This window comes from Macrobrachium nipponense, chromosome 7 (assembly GCF_015104395.2).
Source record: "Macrobrachium nipponense isolate FS-2020 chromosome 7, ASM1510439v2, whole genome shotgun sequence".
Classification (NCBI taxonomy): Eukaryota; Metazoa; Arthropoda; class Malacostraca; order Decapoda; family Palaemonidae; genus Macrobrachium; species Macrobrachium nipponense.
In genome coordinates this window covers 14,983,754-15,000,610 of record NC_061109.1, presented here as the reverse complement: position 1 = coordinate 15,000,610, position 16,857 = coordinate 14,983,754, and the positions used below count along the sequence as shown (strand labels likewise).

The 16,857-nt window shown below is 43.6% G+C and overlaps 1 protein-coding gene across 3 annotated transcripts in view; it reads left to right on the top strand.

Moving 5' to 3' along the window:
- The first annotated feature begins 10,452 nt into the window (after window positions 1-10,452).
- LOC135217296 (uncharacterized) overlaps window positions 10,453-16,857 on the top strand; it is a 317,399-nt gene continuing 310,994 nt past the window's right edge. For 2 of the 3 annotated variants that reach the window (XM_064253051.1, XM_064253049.1), the window contains exon 1: window positions 10,453-10,594. The gene's annotated coding sequence lies outside the window, so the exon portion shown is untranslated. Of the gene's footprint in view, window positions 10,595-10,662; window positions 10,707-16,857 lie in introns of those variants that run through there. The other variant, XM_064253050.1, reaches the window with a different exon arrangement.

Below are 16,857 nucleotides of genomic sequence, written 5' to 3'. Positions count from 1 at the left end.
GGCTCTATGTCAGTGGAACATACGAGGTTTCCATTCAAACAGAGAACAGGTCCGGGTCCTTTTCAAGGAGCATAATTTAGCTGCCCTTTGTTTGCAAGAGACTAAAGTTGGTAATGTTTCTCCTAACTGTGGACAGAACTTTATTTTTCACAGATCTCCACCACCTGTAGGTGAACGTTCTCATGGTGGTACATGTATTATTGCGGCCAAGTCATTACCACAAAAAGTTATCAAATTAGACACCATACTGCAAGCTTGTGCAACACAGATTTTCATCAATAAATGGGTCACTCTGTGCTCTCTTTATCTAGAACCTGGCCTAGAAACTCGATTGGTGGACAGAGCTGGCAATCCAAGACAATTAGAGGTTGAAGATTTGCAATCACTTGTAGATCAACTACCTCAGCCTTTCATTCTGATGAGGGATTTCAATGCAAAACATACTTTGTGGGGGGAAGGTAGGTGTGATCACCGTGGTCTTATAATTGAAAGATTAATAGATTGCAATGATGTAGTTTTAATGAACGATGGTTCTCCTACAAGGTTTGATGTAGCCCATAACTCCAGTTCAGCAATTGATCTTACAATATGTTCGTCGTCATTACGATTAGACTATAAGTGGTCAGTTGATGAAAATCTCTATGGGAGCGACCACTAACCCATCCATCTTAAATATGTACAAAATATACCCTCCCCATCTTTACCCAAATGGAAGATAAAGGAGGCAGATTGGCAGCTGTATGAAAAGTCTACCAAAGTCAATCGTAAGGCCAATGAATTTCCTTGCCCCTCAGCTGCCTACGAATATCTCGCTAGTATAATGATTGGAGGGGCAATGATGTCAATTCCTAAAACATCAGGGAAACCCCGTCGTCCACTGGTACCTTGGTGGAATAATAAATGTGCCTTGAGTAGGAAAATTGCAAGAGCCAGTTACAAGCGATATCGAAGGCGTCCTGTCTTGGTTAATAGAATAATATACAAGAAAAACCTCCCGCCAAAACAAAAAAGCAAGTTTTTAAAGAAGCAAGGAGGGAGTCCTTCGTTAGGTACATATCAGAATTAAAGTATAACTCGCCACTTTCTCTGGTTTGGGATAGAATCCGTAAATTACTAGGGAAAATTTCCCCTTCTCTAGTTATATCGGATGCAAGAGAGGTGGCAGAGGCCTTTGCTCGGCACTTTTCAAGCATTTCAAGCCCCAGTCACTACTCCCCTGAATTTCGCAATATTAGAAACATGACTGTAGTTAATCCGCCTGTTTGTTTCAAATTCTGAGGCATATACCTTCCATTTAGTATTGTCGAATTCGAATATGCCTTATCTTTGTCCTCTCCAACATCACCTGGAGAAGATGATATTATTTATGCTATGATTTCTCACTTACCTCTGGAGTCAAAAAAATTCTTTGTTGATGTTTTAAACGAATTCTGGTGCTCAGGGACTTCATACAAGTTGTGGAAAAACTCTGTTATAGTTCCTTTTTTGAAACCCGGAAAGGACCCTAGTCATCCCAAAAGTTATAGGCCTATTGCTCTTACCAGCTGTATCTTCAAGATTTACGAACGAATGGTGAATTTTCGTCTGATATGGTTATTAGAAACAAAGAACCTGTTGTCAAAGAGGCAATTTGGCTTTCACAAGAATAGAAGTACTTTGGATCCCTTATTATGTCTCACACGTGAGATTCAGATGCTTTTTGCAGTCCAAAATCAAACAATTGCCGTGTTCTTTGATCTGGAAAAAGCATTTGATACTACCTGGAGGGCTGGTATTTTAATGCAGCTGGTTGAATGGCGTATTGGTGGCTCTACCTTCTCATCAGAGTATCTTCAGGAAGAAGGCATTCCACAAGGGAGTGTGCTTAGTCCAACCTTTTTTAATATTACCATTAATGGTTTACTTGAACATCTCCCTGTTGGAGTAACTGGTCAAGCATTCGCGGATGATATTGTTGTCGTCTGTAGTAGAGCTGCTGCAGTTGAAGCTTGTACTAAAATTCAGTTTGCAATTAATGCTGCTACTTCCTGGGCTAATAGTAAAGGGTTCAAATTTTCTGCAGAAAAAACTAAAGCTATACGTTTTTGCAGAACACGAAGAAGGGAAGAGATTCCAACCTTATTTTTAGAAGGTTCTATCTTGCTGTATGAAGATAAAGTCAAATATTTAGGAATTATTTTTGACAAAAAATTGACTTTTGCTGAACATATAAATGAGATAGCAGTAAATGTTAAACAGCGGTGCAATATTCTTAAAGTTGTTAGTAACCTGAATTTTGGAGCTGACCGTACTACTTTATTAAGAATTTATCAGGCACTATGCTTGAGTAAGATTGATTATGGATCTCAGGTTTATGGCTCGGCATGTAAGACCTTGTTAGGCAAGCTGGATGTAATACACAAAATGGCATTGCGTATTTGTACAGGTGCTTTTAAAACTTCTCCTGTTGAGAGCCTTTATGTAGACTCTGGTTTTCCTCCTCTTTTCATTCGGAAGGAGGAACAAGGTCTCCGATATTTGTCAAGAGCACTAACCTCTCAATCTAATCCAAATTTTAAGTATATAAAACATCCTGTTGACAGAGCACCAACTAGACCTACATTGCCTAAGCCCCTTGAAGTTAGATTAAACATCAGTGCGAGAGAGGTAGGCCTTATTCCTCCACTGGTTATGGAAACTACATTTTCTAAATTCCCTCCTTGGTGTAGGCCTCCTTTAGATATTTGCCAAGTTATAGACAACAAAAAGATCAGTTCAAGTGTTCAGCTTAAAAGTAGCTTCTTGGCCCATGTTTCTGAGCATAGTAACTCGATTGCTGTATATACAGATGGATCAAAATCAGCAAATGGAGTTGGATGTTCTGTCATCGTCGGTGAGAGAACAATTAAAAAAAGCCTCCCTATTAAATTCTCAATTTTTAATGCCGATATTTATGCTATTTTTAGCGTTTTTGAAATTTTTTTTTATTTTTAGTACAGGTAGCACTGGGGACTCGTATATTATTTATTGTGATTCCCAGAGTTCCCTAGCTGCACTCCAGAAGTTGATGCCATCTAATCAACTCGTCCAAGAGGTGCAGGATTGGCTGGTCCTCCTGCATTCTCGAAAACACATCGGTGTGAAGTTTTGTTGGGTTCCCTCGCATGTGGGAATTCGTGGTAACGAGCTGGCTGATACAGCCGCTAAGCAGGCAGCTTCCTCCCGGGCTTCCCACTCTGTGAGGGTTCCCTGTGAAGATTTTAAACTTTTTATTAAATCATTTTGTAGGACTAAATGGCAGAATCACTGGTCCAACTTGAATAGTAATTTAAAGCTGAAATCGATCAGACCTTCTGTTGGGATGGATAGAAGATCTAGTATAGTTTTAACGCGCCTGCGTATAGGGCATACGTTTTTAACTCACCGGTATCTTTTAACTAGTGGAGCAGAGAGGCAGGTTCCTCAATGCTCCAATTGTAATGTTGGCATTACAGTGAGGCATATATTTGTTGACTGTCCTCTTTATTTTAATCATAGACGTCAGTTTTGGTTTTCACCAACAAACCCCTTTGTCAGATATTTTAGGAGAGGGTGCTCCGTAGAAGAGATTTTTAAATTTCTTAAGGAAATCCATTTGTTTTATGATATTTAATTGAGTATTTTAATATGAAGTTTATTTTAATAATTTCGATTAATTATATGTGTACCTTTTTTATTAAATATATCCTGTTGATATATATGCGCTGAATGGCCTTTGGCTCCGGCGCGTGGCAAATGGCCACAAATTTTATAAATTCAATTCAATTCAATTCAACAACTGCTTGGGAAGACCAACAAGGTATCGTGGACTAGACAGGGTTCAACATTCTCCACCAACGGCACACGTAGAAGTTGCTTTCCCACGGTCTGCCCCATACCCTACCCTTTCGAGATAGCACCAATATGCTTTCAATGACCCAGGTATAAGCCAATCTGCCTGCTAGGAGTTCTGCCCCCACTAATGGGGACAGACTCCCCACTCCAAACATATTGTTGGGCTTCTGGACAAAAGCCAAGAGTCCCATCCCAAAAACCAGCCCCCCGTGGATCCCGATGGGCTGATCCCTGGAGATGGTTCCGCCCTCAAGATAGCAATGGGAAAATCCTGTCACCATCTCTTGGGTCCAAACCATATTGGGTGGCGACTCGCCACCACAACTCCCACAATTAGTTTCAAATCCAAAACCCCTCCAAACCACGAACCCCTCCCAGACTCACCCAACCAGTAAAATTTTACAGAAGTGGAAATGTCCACGCCAGTTAATGCCAAAAGTTTTGTAGGCGTTCTGTCAGGATCCAGCCTTCGCAAGATTGAAGGCAGAATCCCTTACCTCCTCACCACGTGAAGGAACCTACTCGAGGGGAGACAATTTTGAGGAGGCAAGAATGAATGTTGGCGAGTCTCTGCTTATGTATGTCTGTAGGTTGGAAACATTAGCTAGGAAAAAGTTTGGGGACGAAGGGATAAATAGTGTAAGGAGTTAGTGAGGAAGTTGTTAGCGACTGTGCCTGAAAATGTGTATGAATTCATAAATTTGAAGCGTAAGGAGAAATTGCAATGAACGAATGAAAGGTTAATGTGGAATGACATTTTAGAAATAGTAGAGGATTATGAGTTAGATAGGTGTATGAAAAAGAGTATAAGAGCTATAGGGAGGCAGTCTTAGAAGGGCCAAGGCGAATGGCAGAGTGAGCGGTTGATAGGAGCATTAGAGCGAGTAATGTAAGTATGGTGAAACCTATGATAGATAGGAGTGAAGCAGGAGCAGACGTGTTATAGATGTGGGAAACCAGGACATAACAAGGCGGAATGTCAGCGGGCGTTAGGAGCTTGTTTCGGGTGTGGAAAGATGGGGTATGTAGTTAGTGAGTGTCAGAGAGATAGGGACATTAAATCTTATAGGTGTGGGCAAATGAATGAGGGTGAGTAAGTATGAGCCGAGTGTCAGTGAACAAATGGGTCTAGGAGATCAACAGTTAGTGTTAGTTGAGTATGGAAGAAAGCAGAAGTAGGTAAAGAAAAGGGAATGAAAGGGACTGCATGATAGAGGGGTTAGTGTTAGGGCAAAGATGGTTGATAAAGCGGGTAATATGGATAACTTTAAGGGAATGAATGATACTTACAGTGTGTGTGGGTTTGAATTAACAGAGGGTAAGCGAGACTTCAGTGGGAAGGGAACCGAGTAGTAAGGGGGTAACTGATACTCTGGATGAATCTTTGCAAGAGTTTGACAGAAATATGGATGAACTGAATAGTTTGGTAGCAGAATTAAGGGAGATATTGGGACCAGAGCTGGAAGGTGTAGATGAGGTAGTGAATGAGATTTGGGAGGATAGTAGTGAGGGAGATAATGGGAATCTGAATGAAAGTGGTTTGGAGGAAGTGACTGGCGATGTAATTGAGGGATTGTATGAGGGTCCTCAAATGAGATTCAGGGGCATTATTGTGTGTTATTGATTTATTGTTTGATTTGTTGTAGTAGTGCTTGTATTGAAGTTGTTGTGCTTGTATGGTTGGAAGGTTGTTGAGCTTGTGAGTTTCTATTTTGTTGTGTGTGAGTTGTTGGAGGTGTTGTGAGAGGTGGACAAAGAGGCAGGTAGAAGTGTACTGATTTTTATTACAGTCAAGGGAAATATAAATATACAGCATGCGGACGGAAATGTGGTCACCGACCCGCGAGAGAGTAAAAGTGGGTCGGCGAGACCCGATTTGTGTTTCTTGAGAGACATAAAATACAAAATATAAAAGTACACAATATGTGGTTATACAAGCTTTATACACTGGCGGAAAGCCCGCTGAATGCTCTCTCGGGGGGAAGTAAGAACAACGCGAATGATGAATTATATAAAGAGAAAATTATGAATAAGCGTTGTCCTTACAGTGTTGTTGGTGAGCTGTTGTGATTTCTTGATGTTGTTTGTGGGTGGTTGTATATGGGCTTGTAGTGTTGTTGTTTTGATGTTTATGTGTTCGTCTGTGCAGTGATTTGTTGTGTTTAGTCATTGTATGGTTGTAGTACCTGGTTGTTTGTTTTGTGTTGTGATTCTGGGCAGTTATTGTGTCTCGACGACCTTATCCAGCAGACAGCACAGCTTCTTGCCCTTAAGTCAGTTAATGATGTTGAGTACGAGTGTGAGAATTTCGTTTTGTCTGTAGGTGAACCAATTGTCCTGTCACATCAACGTAACGTTAAAGGGGAACTTTTGGTTAGCAGCCATTAAATTTCGTCAAACAGAACTTTGAATAAGCTAAATAATGAGGCATTGCTAGAATCTGTACATAATCCCATTTTTTTACAATTTAATTTCAAAGTAGCGCCGAGGTACTTCAATGGAGAGTGCCATTTATCCAGGATTTGACCATGTTGCCATCTGGCGGATTAGTACTAATGACGCAGTGTTGCAGTCTCCTCACAGTAAAAATGCACAGTGAAGCATGCATATTGTATTGCCCTCCTGTTTTAGGTCATATGCCATTCAAATAGCGTCAATTATGTCAACTTGTATGGCGTTTGGTTGTGCCAGTACTCCTGGCAAGTGTCCAAAAGGCATATAATTCCACAGGATTCCGTCAAATAGAGAGAAATCAAGTTGCTGGCTGATTGCTCTTCGAAGGGAGGATAATGTGAGGGCCAAAGAGTAAGACAGGTAAATGGGTACTGATAATTTATTACAGGAAAACAGGCTATAAAGGAGGCTGCGGACAGATATGTAGTATCCTACCTGAACAGAGAGAAGCTGGGTCTGGGCCAGAAGGGTTTGTGTTTTCTTGCAGACATATGTGCATGGATATCTATGGGTACAGTTGTTGTTCATACATGAATTACATATCGGTGGAAAGGCCAGAGAGTTCTGAACACGATGTACAATAGACTTTGGCAACGTGTTACAGTGGAACGAAAATAGCAGAAGGACGTTGTCCTTACAAATACTCCCCCACCCCAAGACAATTATTATGGAATAATGATTGGATGAAAAATATCTTGGAGGCAGGAGGCAATTCCGTGTCCTTGTGGGACGTCATTGAATGTCGAGTCCTTCGGCGTTGCTGGCTGACAAGATGCCTCCTTTGGTGGTTGCCTGGGGGGTTCTACTGCTGACTGAGGGCGACCAAGACTGTGGAGGGAGCTGCATTGTGTGCAGTGGTGTCATGGGATGGGCTGTAGGGACCCCCAGGTGTGGCGGCGGCGTAGGTTGGGCTGAGGAAGTCCCCAGCACCACAGCGATGTCCGGTGGGCAGAGCAGAACCACAGGTAAGGCAGTGGCGTCGGCAGGTCGAGGAGGCCCACAGGTAGTGGCGTTGGAAGGCAGAGGAGGCCCACAGGTGTGGCAGGTGGGCTGAGGAGGACTACAGGCAGTGTCGTAGGAAGGGTGAGCAGGTCCGCAGGTGTGGCAGCGACGTCGGGCAGGCCGAGCGAACCCCAGGAGTGACAGCAGCATCGGGGGGATTGAGGAGGCCCACAGGCAGCGATGTCGGGGAGGCTAAGCAGGCCCACATGTGCGGCAGCAATATCGGGTGGGTAAAGCAGGACCCTGGGTGCAGCAGCGGCGTCGGGAGGTTGCCTGGGGACTCACAGGTGTGGCAATGGCTCTAGGGGAAGAACCGAGGAGGCCCGCAGATTCGGCGGGTCAAGAAGGTATGACGTCCCCTGGTTGCGGTAAAGGAGGCTGTGGTGTCGAATGGATGTTTCTGGACCGCTGCCTGATTTTGTGTTGGCTGACCAGTACCCAGCTACCCATCCTCGTGGCTTGTCTCGCTCACAGAACAGACGAAACCGCTCGAAAAACGCCAAAACACGCCTGGAAACTTTGCCATGAGGGGTCCGTTAATGGCGTCGGTGTCGTCCTCGGAATGGAGCTTTCAGAGACCTAAACTGTGGCGCCGTATTGAGTCCGCTAAAGGTTCTCTGAAGGTGAGTAGCCGTAATTAGTCCATTAAAGGCTGGGCCTAAACTGCTATGTCACTGATGCCGGAAGATCACCAGTTGTGAGGACCAGAGAGTAAGACAGGTAACTGGGTACTGATAATTTATTACTTGTTGTTGTTTTTGATTTAGCTGACCTTGTGTCAGCACGGGCTCTTGCTCACAGAGCAGCCCGTAACTAATTTATTACAGGTAAACACAGGCTATAAAGGAGGCTGCAGACGGATATGTAGTATCCTACCTGAACAGAGAGAAACTGGGTCTGGGCCAGAAGGATTTGTTTTCTTGCAGACATATAAACATGGATATCTATGGGTACAATTGTTGTTCATACATGAATTATATATCGGCGGAAAGGTCAGAGAGTTCTACACATGATGACGTACAAAAGTATTTAGCAAGGTGTTACAGTGGAACGAAAATAGCAGAAGGACGTTGTCTTTACAATATCGACATCAAAATCTTTAAACCTACAATGTTGTCTGTTCGGACCATTTCTTGCCAACAGATTTAAAAGGTGACATTAGGAGCAGGTTATTAGGTATGGCTATGAAATTTATATAACATGTTTTGGGAACTTAATTTCCCTCTGAACAGACCAAGGAACCGACGAAGATAGGGCGGCCATCTACCGTTATCTATATTCCTACTATGGTGCCTCCACTTGTATGCATTTGAATTGAAATTTATTCTTGTCAATCGCCATGTGCATGGTGTGATATGGGGTGAACGGCAGTTTTCTAAACTTGTGTGTAAGTCCATGAATCGGCGAGGGCCTTCATTTAGTCCTTTTTAACTAGTTTAGTTGATTGATTGATTGATTGTGTCTATTAAACCTGGCGTTACAACATCTAGGTAAAACTAGTTTCGTTAATGGGGTTTTAGAATTTAGGGCTTTATGCCCAACTAGGCTTACTTCAGGCTACTTATTTATCTACCACTTCAATCAGCTGACAAATACAAACCAAAAAGGATATTATCTGAAGATGTTGTGCCATCGGTATTTATTCCGTCTGTCTATACCTACCGCGACATGACGTTATGCATAACAGATGAGCCACACACAAATGGTTTCGCCCATGGTGCAATAGAAAATTGATTATAAAAAAAATAAGAAAACGCCCACTTCAAAAAAAATTTTCACCAGGGGTATTTAAATGGAATAATACTACATATGGAACAGCTAAAATGTAACCAGAAGTTCCCCTATAAGGGGAAAGTGTGGGAAATTTTGAGAGCCGATAAGATTAATGTAAATGTGGGGAGATTTGCTAGTTTTGTGATCCAGGTTTAAAGCCTCCTTTCTTTCGCTACTTGTTCTGAGGATTTTAATAAGTGTATTTGTACCTGTCTAACTTTTTCACATTTACAGTATATTGTACAGTTGTATTTCCTATCTACCCAAGTTCATTACCACAAGCATGGCGTATATCTCTTCTATTTCTATTTCCAGCAAGCATTCTTCATCTTCCCTCAGGACTTAATTAGTAACTCAGGTACGCTTATTTTACACTGACCAATTCCATGCCTCTGTTCTTTCGGCTATTTTCTTTTAACCTTAGTTGATTTAGCTTGATAATTTTTAAGTGCCTTTTTCCTTTTTTGGCACACCTTCCTTATTGTTATTGACGTCTCTGCCAAGGCTCGGCATGATAATGACTCACTTATTGTTTTCTTCAACTTCATAGATTTCATAGATTTGCAGTAGTACTATATAGTCAATTTTACTCTTATTTTTCAGAGGAGCATATATTTCCGTAAACTTATCCTGTTAGCTTACCGTTGGTTTTACTGACTCATATGGTCTCTAGCTACAATTGTTTTTATTCCACTTTTGTTTGTTAGTAAATTCTTTCTAACTCATCTTTTCTTTCTCATTCGTCATATGTCTGATTCGCAGCTCACTCCAACTCCAAGACAGAAGCTTGGCAAGGTCACACCTCAAAAGGGAGTTCATGTTAAGTATATTATGCTGTATCACTAATCTTGTGTTTTAATTCCTATCAGGACACCTCTGTTACTATTCGTTATGTTATGGTAGAAATTATTGTGGGTATTAATTTTCGAGGTAAATTTTAGTGTTATATATTAATCCTCGGTAATTATTTCAAATATTTCTCTGAACAAATCTCTGATAGACGAGACTCGTCCTAAAATTTACATAACCGACTCGGCGTTTAGCGATATTATCCCTCTTGACTTCTTAATATGCTGAACTAGGTCATCTTAGTACTTCAAGATGTCAGTAGATGGCAATCCTTCAAATGAAAATAACGTCCTAACCTTCTTGGATTGCCTTAACGAAGTTGTAAAATGACTTCTAAAACTTACCTATAATATGAAGTACTAGTTTTTCTTCAATCTAGTATTATAAGAAACCATTTCTATGTACACAAATCCAGCCTGTCAAATCAATGGTAGAAAGGGTTTATAAAAAAAGTGAGAAACAGTACTTGAAAATCACCAAACTCCGCAAAGTAGAATGCAAAGAATTCCTAAATCGTCCCTCTAACGAAATCACAACAAATACTAAGCTAGTCTCACTGGACTTGAGGAAAAGTTGTTTTTGCAATGCTGTTAATTTGAATATATGTCCGAAACCACCCAGACATGAAATGAAGGAATGAAATATAAGGAAACCAGAAGAGAATGTAAGTGTCGCTGGCTTTCAATCTTTCAGTTGTTTTATTGTGTCAGGAAACTCGAATAAGGGTGGTGGTGGTGGAACTCGCCCACTCGCCAAACGTCAAGATTTACTGCTATGTAGGTACCCTTATTAGTCAGTCGAGACCTTTCATGGCTTCTCTCTCTCTGGAATTTTAGGTCATCTAGGCCCCTCCTACCTCGGCAATATCATTAGGGTCTAATCTTAAGGACCAGACATTGATCAATACCAAACCTGACGTAGCCTAAGGTGGGCGAAGCAACGACCCTAAATTAGCTAGGAGGTTGGCCACAAAGTACCCAGGAGACAGTTTGTTGCTAACCTATTACGGATCCGACCATTTTGATGAGCCAGGGTATTGGACTAGCTATTGGCATTATTCGGTAGGGTGAGAAAGCCTTTTAAAATGATGAAACTTAGTAAATAGAGGTGAATAGTAGGGGAAACAACTGACTGGACTAGCTGATCCAGTTATGGCTGCGTGTGGATCCACCCTCCGAAAAAGTACTTTAACACGTTCTGACACTGGAGATGGGGGTAGATCTAGGGTACCTATCCGCGGTGGCCCAGACTATGGCAGTTGCTGTTTTTTTATGCAGTTTTACCTACTGAACAAGAATTTTAGTTAGATCTAGGGTACCTATCCGCGGCGGCCCAGACTTTGGAAGTTGCGGATTTTCTTTGCAGTTTTACCTACTGAACAAGAATTTAAAGTGATATTTATTCAGACGACTGTAATTAACCCGCAGGGGCCAGTACTAAACACAGCGAAATACATTGGACGCCCCAATCCCTAATGGATGTCGTATCCGCGGTTACGTTTCTTGCAGGGTAATTCTAAAGAATAGTTCCCTACGAACTGCAAGGAACGTAACCGCGGATACGACATCCACTAGGGATTGGGGCATCCAAGTATTCTCTGTGTTTAGTTACTGGCCCTGTGTGTGGCGGGATCACAAGCTAGAAAAAAAACATGTGCCAAAATATCCCCCCCCCCCCCACATTAAACTAACGATCCACCTGCCAAAATCCACCCTCAGTCACACTTTCTTCTTTACACAACAAATACACGCAGGACAATTGACCTACACCTATACAAAACAAAACAAAAACAACACAAAACACACGTACTTACCAACACTCCAGATACTCCGGGCTATCCTGTGCTGTCCCACTGGTTGAGGTCACAGAAATACCAACAACAACACAAAAAATCACACATAACAACAAAACACAACACAACAAAAGACCACTGCACAAACAAAACAACAGCACAGGCACAGCAACTCTAAGCAATAAAAAAAACACTAACTTAACAATAACAAAACAACACACAAAAATCAGCTAATTTCCAATCCTTCAAATAACTGTCCGACACTACTAACATCACCAGCTCTCACCAAAGACTCGTTTAAGACTGACTCAAAACACTCAAAAAAACACACAGAACTCTAACAATCAACAGGACCAGCAGACAGCCCAGAACCTACCAACAACCAATTCAGTCATTAACCATCATACAGCAATTACACGCCCCCCACCCCCCCCCCTCTCTCTCTCTCTCTCTCTCTCTCTCTCTCACACACAGACGTTGTCAAATGGAACTTCATAACTCCTCCATAGGGGGGTTAATTACAGTCGTCCGAGTAAATATTACTTTAAATTCGTGTTCAGTAAGTAAAATAACATAGGAAAACATCAATTGCCATAGTCTAGGCCACCGTGGATTGCTTCTGTAGAAATACCGAATTTAAGTAATATTTATTCGGACGACTGTAATTAACCCCCAGGGGCCAGTACTAAACATGGCGAAATACATTGGACACCCCAATCCCTGGTGGATGGCGTATCCGCGGTTACGTTTCTAAAGAATAGTACTGCACGAACTGCAAGGAACGTAACCAGATACGACATCCAATAGGGATTGGGGCGTCGAATGTATTTCAGCGTTTTTAGTACTGGCCCCTGCGGGTTAATTACAGTCGTCCGAATAAATATTACTTTAAATTCTTGTTCAGTAAGTAAAATAACGTAGGAAAACGTCAATTGCCATAGTCTAGGCCACTGCAGATTGCTTCTGTAGAAATACCGAGATGGGCACCAATCACGAGTCAGTGGTGGTTAATGAAAGTCTAGCCATGAGCAGTGCAAACATACCTACATGACACTTTCAAAATTTTTACTTAAAACACCAAAAATAGAGAAGATTGATGTCATCTCGGTGTTTGCAGTCACTTGTGTCAATAAACTTTCCATTCCATGTGCTAAATCCACACACCACTTGTACCCATAGACCCTGGGACACTTTCTTCACAAGAATCATAAACAATGACTCCACCTGCCTCGGATCCTAGGAAACTCATGATATTTCGGTAGAAAGAAGAAGTGTGCACTAGGTAATTATTTGATTAAATAGTTAAACATCAGTATAAGGTCATGAATTGCATAAATTTTATATATATTCATGATAATTATTTTGAAAATATTCGTTATTGAAAAAGTAACTAGATTCCTGACTCAAACATCAATAGTTTTACTGTGACCAGTACCTATGGTGTTGTTTGTGCTCTCCTATTGTTTATCAGTGTTGCCAATTGGTATGTGTTTACCTCCAAACTGGGTATAAGACTTACACAAAACCGGGGAAATAAGTGAAATTAGCGTATCTATTTGTAGTATACACATATTAGAGCAGTTTTATCATTACAGGCAGTCCCCGGGTTACTACGGGTTCGGCTTATGACGTTCCAAGGATAAGGCGCTTTTCAATTATATTCATCAGAAATTATTCCCTGGGTTATGACGCCTACAAAGCTGATCTAGCACAAGAAATATGGCATAAAAAATGCGAAATAATAAATATTTGAAGGCTTTTTTGATGCAAAATGTAATAAGAATGCAGTTTACATAGTTTTTAATGTACCCAAAGCATTAAAAGTAAGGTTTTCTTAGGATTTTTGATGATGTTCCGGCTTATGGCGATTTTCGGGTTACAACGCGTCTCAAGAACGGAACCCCCGTCGTAACCCGGGGACTGCCTGTATTGCATTACTATGACAACTAGCATATGTGTGAAGCTCCACTAAATTGCCAATGATGAAATTTTGCCATTCCTAGCATGCAAGCATTAAAGGTTACTTTTGTTTCAGGCACAAGTACAACTATTAAAAATAAAAAGTCTAAATACATAGTAATGTAGACTTGAATCAATTGAAAGTGCTATAAAAAAATAAAAAAATATTGTCATAAACAATTCACTAATCTGTCGTTTGCTCATCGGTGCTTTTGGCAGCCATATGTACATACAGGATGTCCATAAGTGCCATTACCATTACATGTATTTATTGCTCATAAACCATATAACAGAGTAATGCAGTGTTTTTGTAGAATGTTCTGCATTCTAGTTTACATTCATAGCACTTCATTCTACACAAAACAGTGTTACTCTGTTATGTGGTTTCTGAGCAATAAATACTTGTAATGGTATACTGAGCCTTTCTGGACACCCTGTACATTAAAACATTGTTCGCGGCCATTTTTGACCTTCGCTGGTCACACCTCAACGTGTTGAGTTTCAATTGGGTTGAATTCGCTGTCAACACTCTCAACGTAGTTGAAGTGCAATTTGGAGTGAATTAAGACCAAAATGTGTATACAGTGGACCCCCCGGATTCACGGACTCTCACATTCATGGATTTTTCTTGGGAACGTTTCCCCACATTATTCGCAGAAAATTCACACATTTGCTGTATTTTTCTATGAGAAATATCCACAAATTCCTGTTTTTTTTTTTATCAATTTCATCATAAAATGCACTTTTTGTGATAAAGCTATTAAAAAAACCAAGTACGTATGAACATTTTTAGTGTTTTTTTTTTTGAGTTTTAACTAACAAAATAGGCTGTTTGTTCCGATACGTATACAAACCCTCAGTCCTTTAATAATAGGAAGGTACTTAGCGGCAACTGAACCGGTCGTAAGCTTCGAACAAGGGGGTTCGGAGTTAACTACTTGTCCGGATATTGGCGGTCAGCTCAACTGCGAGGAGAGGAGTCACTTTGCTTTCGGCCGCGCTGTAGGATAGACGTGCTGCTCGCCTCTCTGCCCGCTTTCAAGTCGTATGCTTGGTTTTCTTCACACCGTGAAGGCTTTTCTCTTTTTCTCTCACTTAGTGTGCTTGTGCAAAGCTTCCTTAAGTACGTGTCTGTCTTTTGTATATTCATACACAAGTGATAGTGAATATTATGGATATGGATTCCCGAGAACCGGAGAGACCCCCTCGCCCCCCCATCAGCCGCAGACTGTGCCCTGGTGTGTAGGGCCGTAAGTGTGGGGCCTTTCGGTCCTCGGTAGAGGCAGACCCTCATGAATTGTGCACTCGGTGTCGAGGGTGAGAATGCTCTCGCACCGAGCCATGTGATGTCTGTGTTGTTTGGTCGGAGGAGCAGTGGGGGCGCTATGGGGGGAGGAAGAAACCGCGTAAGCCGGCCAAGGAGTCATCAGAGGGTTCTCCTGTTACTCCCTTGGTTACGGACACGTCTTCTTCTTTTCTCCCTCCCTCGTATGGCTCCTTCCCCTTTGGGGGGGTATCTCACTCCTTCTCCTCTCTCAATCAGTCGAGCGTGGAGGATGGGGCTAGGTACCCCGATGTTCAGTTGTATTCGGGGTCGTCTGTTCGCTCGTGGCGGGAACAGTCCCCCCTTCCCCCGGGTGAGGGGAAACTCCCCCCCCCTCTTACTAACCCAACTCTGTTTCCTTCCTCAGATCTGCTTGCCACGGAGGACGATCTCGGCCGGGCCTGGTACTCGCTAGGGCTCCAAGGGACACTGAGTGTTCAGGGGCTGCTGAGTCATCTGGCGAGAGGGGCCAGGCCAGTAACTCACGGCCCAACCACCACGACAACCATGACGATATCCACGCTTAGCTACGCTGCTCCACCTCACCTGGTCTATACCCAGTACGCCGCCATGGTTACCCCGACAGCTGCTGTTCAGGCACTGCTGCCGGAGGTGAAGAGGTTTACCATGTTGCCGCCGCCTGGTTTTGCCGCTCTTGCTCCAGCCCCTGACTTCCAGTGTTCCAAGAGCTCTCCCCTGGACCTGCTTCCAGTACAGAGGATGCCGCTGGTTCCTGCCCCGCCTCCTGTTCCTGAGATTGCTGCTGCTCCAGTTCCAGTACCAGTTCCAGCCACTGTTGTTCCTCCCCTTGGTGTTGCTGCTCCTACCCCAGGTCCTTCCGGACAGGTGCAGTTGGGCCCTGTTGCTTCGGCAACAGCCCCTGCTCCATCCTGGATGGAAGACCTGGCGGTGGTCCTGAGGAAGCTGACGAAGAAGAAGAAGAAGAGGAGGAAGGTGTCGTCGTTGTCTTCATCGTCTTCTTCGTCATCGTCTGCCGCCGCTTCCCCTTCGTCTTCTAAGGCCCCACAGCCGAAGAAGAAGGTAGCCTCCTCCCCCCCCAAGAAGGCTCGCTCTGAGACTTCTAAGGGTCCGTCCCACTCTGGTGGGACGGTTGGGACTTCCACTGGTCCTCTTGTTCCTTCGGGAATGGGGCCCGTCTCTCCTTCCGCAAGGAAGAAGACGGGGACGGGAGGAGCGCCGGCTAACACCGGTACCTCCTTGCCTGGCGCCAGAGGTTCTACCTCGACGCGAGGTACCTTCTCGGCCTTCTCGTTTGCGAGAGGTACCGAGTGTAAGGTCACCTGCGGGTGACTGTGCAGCCAAGACCCAGACAACCGAGTCTGCTCGGCGCCAGGATCCAGGCACGGAGTGGAAGACTGGTGGGTGTCGCCCAGGTGACTCCCACCAGACCAGCGATCGCTCTCGTGGCGATCTGCTGGTACCCAGGGTTGACGCGACGGTCGCCTAGACCAGCCGAGCCGTGAGGACAGGCCTCTCTCCCACTGCGACAGCGGACTCTGCCGGTCCCCTGACCGCCGCTCCTACCAGGACCGGGCAGAGAGGGGGACCAGCAGCAGCTCTTCTGATGCTCGGGACCTCGCCACTGTTCTCGGTCCAGCCGCTTGACCAGGCCTGCAGCTCGATCGCCTGCAGCCCCCCCAGCACACTGGTTCTGCCAGGGGCGCGCTCCTCGCGATCCTGCCACGACGCCCTACGAATCTGGCACGGTCCTGGGACCGACCAGATAGTATGTGCAAGTGGCAGGAGGAGACCATGAAGGGTCTGTTGTGGTCCTCCTGTGGAAGGAAGAGGGTCTCGGGAGGGCGTTCTTGCTGGATGGGCTTGACGGTCT